Source organism: Nicotiana attenuata, unplaced genomic scaffold, assembly GCF_001879085.1.
Source record: "Nicotiana attenuata strain UT unplaced genomic scaffold, NIATTr2, whole genome shotgun sequence".
NCBI classification, from domain to species: Eukaryota; Viridiplantae; Streptophyta; class Magnoliopsida; order Solanales; family Solanaceae; genus Nicotiana; species Nicotiana attenuata.
The window spans coordinates 119,747-129,511 of NW_017671910.1; positions in this window are offsets into that span (position 1 = coordinate 119,747).

Genomic DNA, 9,765 nt, shown 5'->3' on the forward strand with positions numbered 1-9,765 from the left:
TGCGCTCACTACGGGGTGTACAGACTCCGGGAGGGGCCCCTTACGGCCCAAGCGCAATATCAAGCCATCTCGTGGCATAATCAATCCGGCCCTCGGCCTCACATATCAAACAAAATCATCACACTGGGTACCCACGCTCACTGGGGTGTACAGACTCCTGGAGGGGCCCCTTACGGCCCAAGCGCAATAATAAGCCATCTTGTGGCATAATCAATAGGCTCTCGGCCTTATATCAATCACAAGCCACCTTGTGGCATAATAAATCAGGCCATTGGCCTCTCATATATCACAGTCGATACCACATACTGCGGCGCGCAGCCCGATCCCATAGAATCCTCACAACACAGGGCCTCGGCCTTACTCAGTCAGAATCTCACAAGCCACAAGGGCAACAGTAAAACATGATGCTCAGACCAAAAATATTATTTAAAATATCAAAAATAAGTAAAGATGGCTGAGTTGTGAAAACAGTAGAATATAGCTTGACTGAATACAAATACTAAGTCAAAACAATGAGGAAAAGTAGTAAAATCCTGGCACGAGGCCCAAATATGGCATTCAGCCCAAAACATGATGATAGCAAACAAATTTCAATCAAATACACAGTTAAACAATCATACGGGATGGACCAAGTCACAATCCTCAGTGGTGCATGACCCCACGCTCGTCATCCACCGTGTGCGTCACCTCAAAATAGCATAACGATGTGAATTCCGGGGTTTCATACCCTCAGAATAGTATTTACAATCGTTACTTACCTTTATCTGGTTCAAACTCTAGCTGTTATGCCTTTACCTCTCGAATCGGCCTCCGGGTGCTCCAAATCTAGCCAAAAACAGTTTCATGCCATCAATATATGCTAAGGGAACAAAGCCCACTCGAAAACAATCGAAAAACAACGCGAATCCCGAAATTAACCAAACCCGACCCCCGGGCCCACGTCTTAGAATTCGATAAAATTTACATCAATATATTCCTTATCTCCCCACGAGTTCATACATATCAAAAGTACCAATATCCGACCACAAATGGCCCTTCAAATCCTCAAGTCAAGGTCTCCAATACCAAGCCCTAGTTTCCTCAATTTTAACCCTTAATTTTCACTAATACCATGATTAACAAATGGAAAAATGATCATAAACTCAAGTAATGAAGCTTAGGGAACTTGCCCAACTGATTCAATTTTAACCCCTAGCTCGTTTCCCGTCTTCAAAAATTGAGAACTTAGCCAAAAATTCGCGAAGGAAACATTATATACTTCTGGCCCACGGATTCCGCATCTGCGGCCCTTTCACCGCTTCTGCGATCTAGACCACCGCATCTGCGGTCCTCACTTAAGTCCACAACTCTCGCATCAGCGATACACAACCCGCACCTGCGCCATCGTAGGTGCGGTTCCTTAACCGCTTCTGCGGTTCCTGCCTCCCTTGCCTTCTTCCGCTTCTGCGACTCCTAAACTCGCTTCTGCGAGGCCGCACCTGCGGCCCGGTCCCCTCGCCGCAGGTGCGGTTATGACAACAATGGAACATCTTCAGCTGTCAAACCAGCTTCCAAACTTTCTGCCAACCGTCCGAAAACACTCCGAGGCCCTCGGGACCTCAACCAAAAGCACCCAAGCCATATACTGCTATTCAAACTTATACCAATCTGCAAAACAAACCTCAAACAACATAAATCAACCAAAACACATCAGATTCAAGCCTAAGGTTCTCAAAATCTTCCGAGTTACATTTTTGATCAAAAAGTCTGTCAAACCACGTCCGAATGACCTAAAATTTTTCACACACATCCCAAATGACACAACGGACCTACTGCAACTTTCGGAATTCCATTCCGACCCATATATCAAAATCTCACCTATCAACCGGAAAATGCCAAAATTCCACTTTCGTCAATTCAAGCCTAAATCTACTACGAACCTCCAAAACACGTCCCGATCACACTCCTAAGTCCCAAATCACCTAACAGAGCTAACCAAATCATAAAAATCCAAATCTGAGATCAAATACTAACAAGTCAAGACTGAGTCAAACCTTTCAAATTTAAAGCTTCCAGTTGAGAATCATCCTTCCATATCTATTCCGATTAACCTAAAAACCAAAACTGACGATTTACATAAGTCATAATACATCACACGGGGCTAGTCATGCCCGAGAACTAGCGAGCAAAGTGCAAAAGCTCAAAACGACCAGTCGGGTCGTTACACTTCTTCTTTTTCTTTATCTATGTAATTCATTCATTTGGTTTATAATAATTTGTAACCGAATATTGGGGAGATTAGTAAAAGAGGTGGGTAGTTACATATTTGTGGTGTAATATGGGTAGAAACCATGCCTATAGGATCTCATATTTGCTATGTCTGCCCTACTATGTTAGAAACCATGCCTATAGGATTTCATATATTTGCTATGTTTGCCTCACTATGCTAGACATCATGCCTATAGGTTTTACAATCAACTTCACAAATAGATATCATACTTAAGCATGTAATCAAGTTCAAGTTTTGGTTCCAATGGTGGTTTTGTTGGCCCAAGTGAAGGTTAGTTTTGGTTAGTTTTGAAGATTGACAAAGGAAGCTCAGGCATGAACGAGGTCCATCCCTCAGGTGCACAAAAACGGGCAGATTCGAGCATGTGGGATACACGTGAAGGAGATAAGCTTAACTTGGTATATTTAATATCTCCTGATCAAAAAGGTTGCATAATTGATAAGGAGAAGGACTTCTTACTCAAAGACAACACTATCCAAGATAGGGAAAGAGTTAGAAGTTGAAATCAACTAGAACTCTTCCACCAAGGAAGAGTTGCATCAGAACTCTAGTTATTTCTTCATCTACTAACTCTATAAATTGCAGGATGTTCTCACATTACGTGTGTTGCACAAAAACGCAGAAGTTAAACGTGAATTGAGAGCAAAATAGCAAGACTTTTTGCAAGCAGTTCGTGTGTGATTCAAGTGTGCAAACCTGAAACTACATGAACCAGATTGAAGAACCAGCTCCATAAAGAGTTTTATGTGTCTTTCTTTTATTCTAGTTCAATTGTAGTAGGTGATTTTACATTGTACCTTTCAGCTTTTATAGAAGCAATTGTATTAGGTACTTAGAGTTTTCAAGTTAGAGTTAACTTGAAGTTGTCGCAACAGTTGAGGCTGTGTGCCACGACGGGACTAGAGTTAATCCTAGGTTTACAAAATAGTTTTTGTAAATGCAGTTTTTGGCTCAGTGATTTTAGTGGAAGTTTAGGAAAATCTTACTGAGTAGTAGGTCGTGGTTTTTTCACCTTTTGAGCCAGGTGTTTTCCACGTAAAAATCTCTGTGTTCTTTATTTTCTTTACTTCTTGTTCCGCAAACAGTAGTAGTTGGAACACATAGAAGAACCGGGTCCTTCTATAGTTCAGTTAAGCGAAAATTGGGTACCACACAAATCACCCCCCTCTTGTGTGGTATTGAAGTATAAAACATCATTTGGTATCTAAGAAGGTTATCCTTGAAGAGGCTAACACCTTAGGAACAGATCAAGATGAGTGCACCACCTGGAAACTGGAAAGGACAATCCACTGCTAGGCCTCTACTCTTTTATGGCCAGTACTATTCCTGGTGGAAGAACGGGATGAGAGACCACATCATAAGAGAAGACTATGAACTTTGGGATATTGTTACTGATGGTCCCCTGGCTACTACAAAGAAGAATACTGGAGGAGTGGATGTGCCAAAGACTAGAGTTGACTGTACTGCTGAAGATTTGAAGAAGTGGGAAAAGAATGCCAAGGCCAAGAAATATCTTGTGTGTGGACTAGGTCCAGACGAGTACAGTAGAATTCAAAGTTGTACCACTGCTAAAGAAATCTGGGACACTTTGCAACTGGCTTATGAAGGAACACCTCAAGTGAAGAGGTCCAGAGGAACACTGCTGTATTCTCAATATGAGAATTTCACCATGAAGGAAGGGGAAGCCATCCAAGAGATGTATACAAGGTTCACCACACTAACAAATGAACTTAAGCCTCTTGGAAGGGTAATTCTTGAAGAAGACAAAGTTGAGAAGATTTTGACAAGGATACTGCCAATCTCTTGGGAGAGCAAAATCACAGCTATTCAGGAATCAAAGAACATTGCCACTCTTATGTTGGATGAGCTAATTGGAAATCTCACTGCCTATGAACTTAGAAGGCAAACCATGAAGATGGATGCACCCAAGAAGGAAAGGAGCCTGGCATTCAGAATCACTGAAGGTGCTGATCTAGAGGATGATGAAATGACCATGATCACAAAGGACTTCAAGAAGTACCTAATGAGAGGAAAGGGTCCTTCAAGAATGAAAGCTACAGCAAACCAAGGGTTCCTGAAAAGCAAACCAATGAGGGGTGTTACAAGTTTGGGAAGACTGATCACCATATCAAAAACTGCCCTCAATGGGAAATTGAATGGAAGAAGGAAAGAGCTGAACGAAGGAACAGGTTCAACCCAAGAAGAACAAAGGATCAACAAAGGCTATGGTTGCTGCCTGGGGAGAAAGCTCAGATGAGGACTTAGAGGATGAAGATGGAGATGAACAAGCACTTATGGCAATTGGAGAATCCGATGAGGAATCTGAGGTAAGTATAATTCATCTCAAAGACAAGATTAAATTTTTGTCTAAAGAAAGGCTATCTGAGTTACTCCTGGATTTCATTGATGAATCTGAGGATCTAAACAATGAAAATAAACAGCTGTCTAAGGAGTGTGTGATTTTGAAAACTAAGTGCAAAAATCTAGAACTTAGGGCTAGTGAAAGTGAAAGTAAAAATGCTGAGTTAAAGAACCAAGTTCATGAACTTGACACCACTGTCCTAGAGCTTAGATCTGAAAATCTAAAATTAAAATTAGGAACTGGTAAAAAGAAAGCTGATCACACACAACTCACTTTAGAAGAAAATGTAGGAAAAATAAAAGATTAGTTGTACAAAAGAGATGAGCAGATAAGAGTCTTTAAGGAGGATCTAAACAAGGTTAAGCACGTTAGACAGAACCTGTAAATGGAATAGGTCCTCTGATGCACTTTCATGGCTACATGAACACCATAGTAGCAATAAGAGAGGACTTGGCTACGGGACCCCTGCACCTAAGTGGGATCCCAAAAGCAAGTACCTCATACTTCCTGAGAACATAATTTGCACACACTGTGGTAAAACTGGTCACTATAAAAGTGAATGTATTGCAAAAGAAAAGGCTAGTCATGGATAGTGGTTGTTCAAAGCATATGACAGGAAGCAAGAACCAGTTCCTTTCACTTGAGGACCTCAAAGGAGGTAATGTCTCCTTTGGAAATGGGAAGAAAGGTGAGATCATTGGGGTTGGAAAGGTAGGTAAGATTGATTCTCACTCTATTGAGAATGTCTACTTGATAGATGGCCTAAAGCACAGTCTAATCAGTGTATCACAATTATGTGATAGAGGTAACTTGGTAGCATTCACCTCTACCAAATGTTTTGTGATTAATCTTACCTCTAACAAGATTGTTTTGCAGGAAAAAAGAGTAAACAATACATACATTGTAGATTTGTCCACACTTTCAGAAAATAAACTCACTTGCTTAAGTGTGTTGGACAATGATCCGCTCCTTTGGCACAAGAGTCTTGGACATGCAAGTCTGAGTCAACTCAACAAATTAGTCTCCAAGGATTTGGTGATAGGGCTTCCTAACATCAAGTTCAAGGAAGACAAAGTTTGTGAGGCTAGGGGTGTTCATAAAAATCCGAAAAATCGAACCAAACCGAAAACCAAACCAAACTGACCAAAAAAACTGATACTTTTTCGTTTGGTTTGGTTTTGGTTTTGAATTTTAAAAAATCGATCAAATTTGGTTTAGTTTTGGTTTTAATCAAAAAATAACCGAACCAAACCGAATATAGGAGTAGCTATTTCAAATTTATTATTACACCTATATATATGTATATTTTTATACAAAGTTTCAAAAATTTTATGGTGAATGTTAATCGTTTGCACTTTTAGTATAGTTTTTTACCTTTATATTCTAGTTTGATTGGTAGTTTTCTTTTGTTAAGTGTAAGAATCCATTTCATGTTAAAAAAATATTTTTTTTAATTGAGTCCTTATATTATTCATCACTATTTGATTCAATTATCATCAATATATTTTAGTAAATAATAGATTTCTCAAAGGGCAATTGATTTGATAGTGTTGCGTTGAAAATGTGGTCGCCGGAATATGTGTTTGGTAGTGTATATCTTATATTTAACAAAAAACCGACAAATAACCGAAAAAATCGAAAAACCAAAAAACCGACAAAATCCGACATAAACCGAATCGAGAAAAACCCGACTTAATTAGTTTGGTTTGGTTCTAATATTTGAAAAACCGACTTACTTGGTTTGGTTTCTTTTTAGGAAAAAACCGACCCAAATGGAACCATGAACACCCCTATGTGAGGCTTGTGCAAGGGGGAAGCAGGTAAGATCCTCTTTTAAATGCAAGAAAGTGGTAAGCACCACCAGAACGATGGAACTGGTCCATATGGATCTCTGTGGTCTAATGAGAACATTAAGGAGAGGTGGTAAAATATATGTGATGGTGCTTTTTGATAATTACTCTACGTTTACTTGGACATTGTTTTTAACATCTAAAAGATGAAGCATTTGACATGTTTACTTCTTTTGTTAGAAAAACTCAGAAACAACTAGGTAATCAACTTGCATCAACTTACCTTAGGTGCTCTTCCAATCCACAAGGAACCCTGCATAATCCAATCTACCTTTTGGATACCAAAGGCAAAAGTCAGTGGTGCCTTTCAAGAATCTAAATATTCTCTTGACAGTAGTCAAGTGAGACTTCTTTGGATTTGCCTGAAATCGAGCACAAAGACCTATACTGAAAATAATTTCAGGTCTACTAGCAGTAAGATACAAAAGAGAACTAATCATTCCCCTCTACAACTTCTGATCAACAGATGAACCAGGTTCATCTATATCCAATTTCGTGGATGTTGCAATAGGAGTGTCAATTTCTTTGGATGTTCCTTCCTGGTTTTATTACTAAGAAATAAGTTCATGGACAGGTTCCCTCGAGGTTTGAGGATCAGTTCCTCTCTATTCAGTTCCCCATGTCATGTTGCCCTGGGTGGAAGGACCTGTTCTATCACAAGTTCCTTCCTGTGATGCATCTTCAGGTTGGACTGTGGTTTCACCATTTGAATTTCTTATCAGCCCAATCTCTTCATTATCTTGTTCCTGCCTCTTAGAAAGAATGTTAGTTTAAAAAAATTAACATATACATTTTTTCTACAAACATAGTTCTTTTACTGTATATCTTATAAGCTTTACTATGTGAAGAATATCCCAAGAATATTCCCTTATCACTTCTGGGATCATACTTACCTAGGGAATCTTTGCCATTATTGTGCACAAAGCACTTGCATCTAAATGCCCTAAGATGGGATATATTTAGCTTTCTCCCTTTAAGCGACTCATAGGGAATCTTCTTAACAAGAGGTCTAGTCATGCAACTATTCATGATGTAGCATGCAAAAATTCAGCAAAAACTTAGCATTTTCAAATTCAGTTCTATGATCAGACCAAAAAGCAAAATTCAATGGCCTTATCTACTGCTGAAGCGGAGTATGTTGTTGCTGCTTCATGTTGTGCTCAATTGCTGTGGATCAAACAACCATTATTGAACTTTGGAAATGATGTTGGTTGCATCCCTATTTTTTGTGATAACACTAGTGCTATTAGTATGATAAAGAACACGGTTCATCATAAGAAAACTAAGCACATAGATGTTAGGCACCATTTTTTGGGGACAACTATGAGAAAGGCTTGATTACCGTGGAGTTTTGTGCTACTGACAAGCAAATTGCTGACATCTTCACAAAAGCCTTAAGTAGAGATCACTTTGAGAGGAACAGGTTGGAATTATGGATGATTAAGATCACCTAAAAGGACCAGTTCAAGTTGAAACGGAAAAAAATGAAAAAAATTTAAAAAAATTTGGTTAGAAAGTCTGTAAATTGTGTATAAGTAGATTAAATCTTGCTCAGTCTCTTACTTTCCATAGTATACTCTTGTGCCATGTGTTAAAATGACTCATTAATCTCTAATGATATTTTCTCTATTTTGGCAAATTTAGACTTACACAAGAGAATTATCAGTGAAGAACCTGGTTCATCAAGATAATACGGTATGTTTTCTACACTCTGCATAATTTGAAATAACTATATTTGGATCATGAGCAGAGTCCTACCAAATACCAAACTCCTTTTGGACTTATCCGTTACAAGTGAACTAGTCCCGTTCAAAAGAGTCCCAACCGAATGGAAGTATCTAGATTCTAGGGATACACTCCAACGTCTCTTCAAAACTGAATTTCAGTTTGATTAAACTTCTAAGAGTCTGAAAAGTTGTAGTTACCCCATCAATTATTCCCCTGTATATTGATCAGCTTTAGTGTATTCCTTACTTCATCTCTCTCAAGCCGTCAAAAAAATTCTCCTTCTTCTTTCATCTTCCAAACACAATCTAATTCTCTTCTCTTCCATACCCTAGCCCAGATATGTCGAACTCCTCTGGAATCCTTCATCACCACCATAGGAAATCACTTCCACACCTTCTACCACTCCTTCAACCACACCAACCTCTAATAAAAGTAGAGTAATGATGACGGCTCGTAAAATTGTCGCTGAAGGAGAGCTAATCAAGAAAAAAAGCAAGCAATTAGGGAAGAAGAATCCGAGAAATCTGAAGATTTATTTAAGCCTGCTACTAAGGGGGAATAAAGTAGGTATTCCGAAACTAAACAGGTATCTTCTGATTCTAAAGTTACTCCTGAGACAATTTATGAAGTTGCTGCAAATTTGGAGAATAGATTTGTACTGGTAGGATCTATAGCAGGTGTTGAGACTACAGAATCTGGAGAAGTTGGTAGTAAAAATAAAAAGGGAAAAGAAAAAGAGAGCAAGGGTGCTAGGAGTGTTGTGAGGGGAAAGGGTAAAAGAGTGGTTGATTCTTCACCCACTCCTGATGGTCTAACAAAAGAAACTGGTGCAATGGTTGTTTGGGGAGAGGAATTTACTGAAATAGAAGAGAGTGTGAGCAAAACAGGGGGAAGTGGGTCCGGCGAAGCTGCTGAGGGGTTGGTTCAACTTGGGAAAAATATAGATGAACCTGTTCCATCTGAACAGGAAACCCTCGCGGACCTACCGATGGAGTTATCAATGGCACCAAAACTCATGCCATTCCCTATAGTTTCATTCTCACAACTGTGCTTGCACATTTCAAGGTACCTATGAAGAAGTGGGGTTAATACTCTGCTTGCTTGCGATTATGAGGTCAATGCCATTCCCAATGAACCTAGTTCATCTAAAAGGACACCTGTCAATAGCAAGGTCAGAGCTCTATTACAGGAGAGTGAGGCAAATGATGCTGAGATAGCAAGGCTGAAGACACGATTGGTTGAGGTACAATCTGAGAGAGATGTTCTCAGAGCTGAACTTGCAAGGGAAAAGGAGAAGAATGATGGAATTCTTCAAGACATGCTGAAACTTCTCCAAGCAAATAACCCAGTCCTTACCTCTTCCAAGCCTTAAATCCTAGCCTAGTGTAGATCAACCAGTGACCTAATTCGGGACTTGTTGTTTCTTTTGCTCATGTTTTCAGTATTTTTATTTCTTCTTATGCTTTGTGGTAGAATCTTATCAATCATCAATGAAATTCACTGTTTTTGCTCTAACTATTTGTTTATATTTCTTTGATGGTTAAAATTCTTAGCTT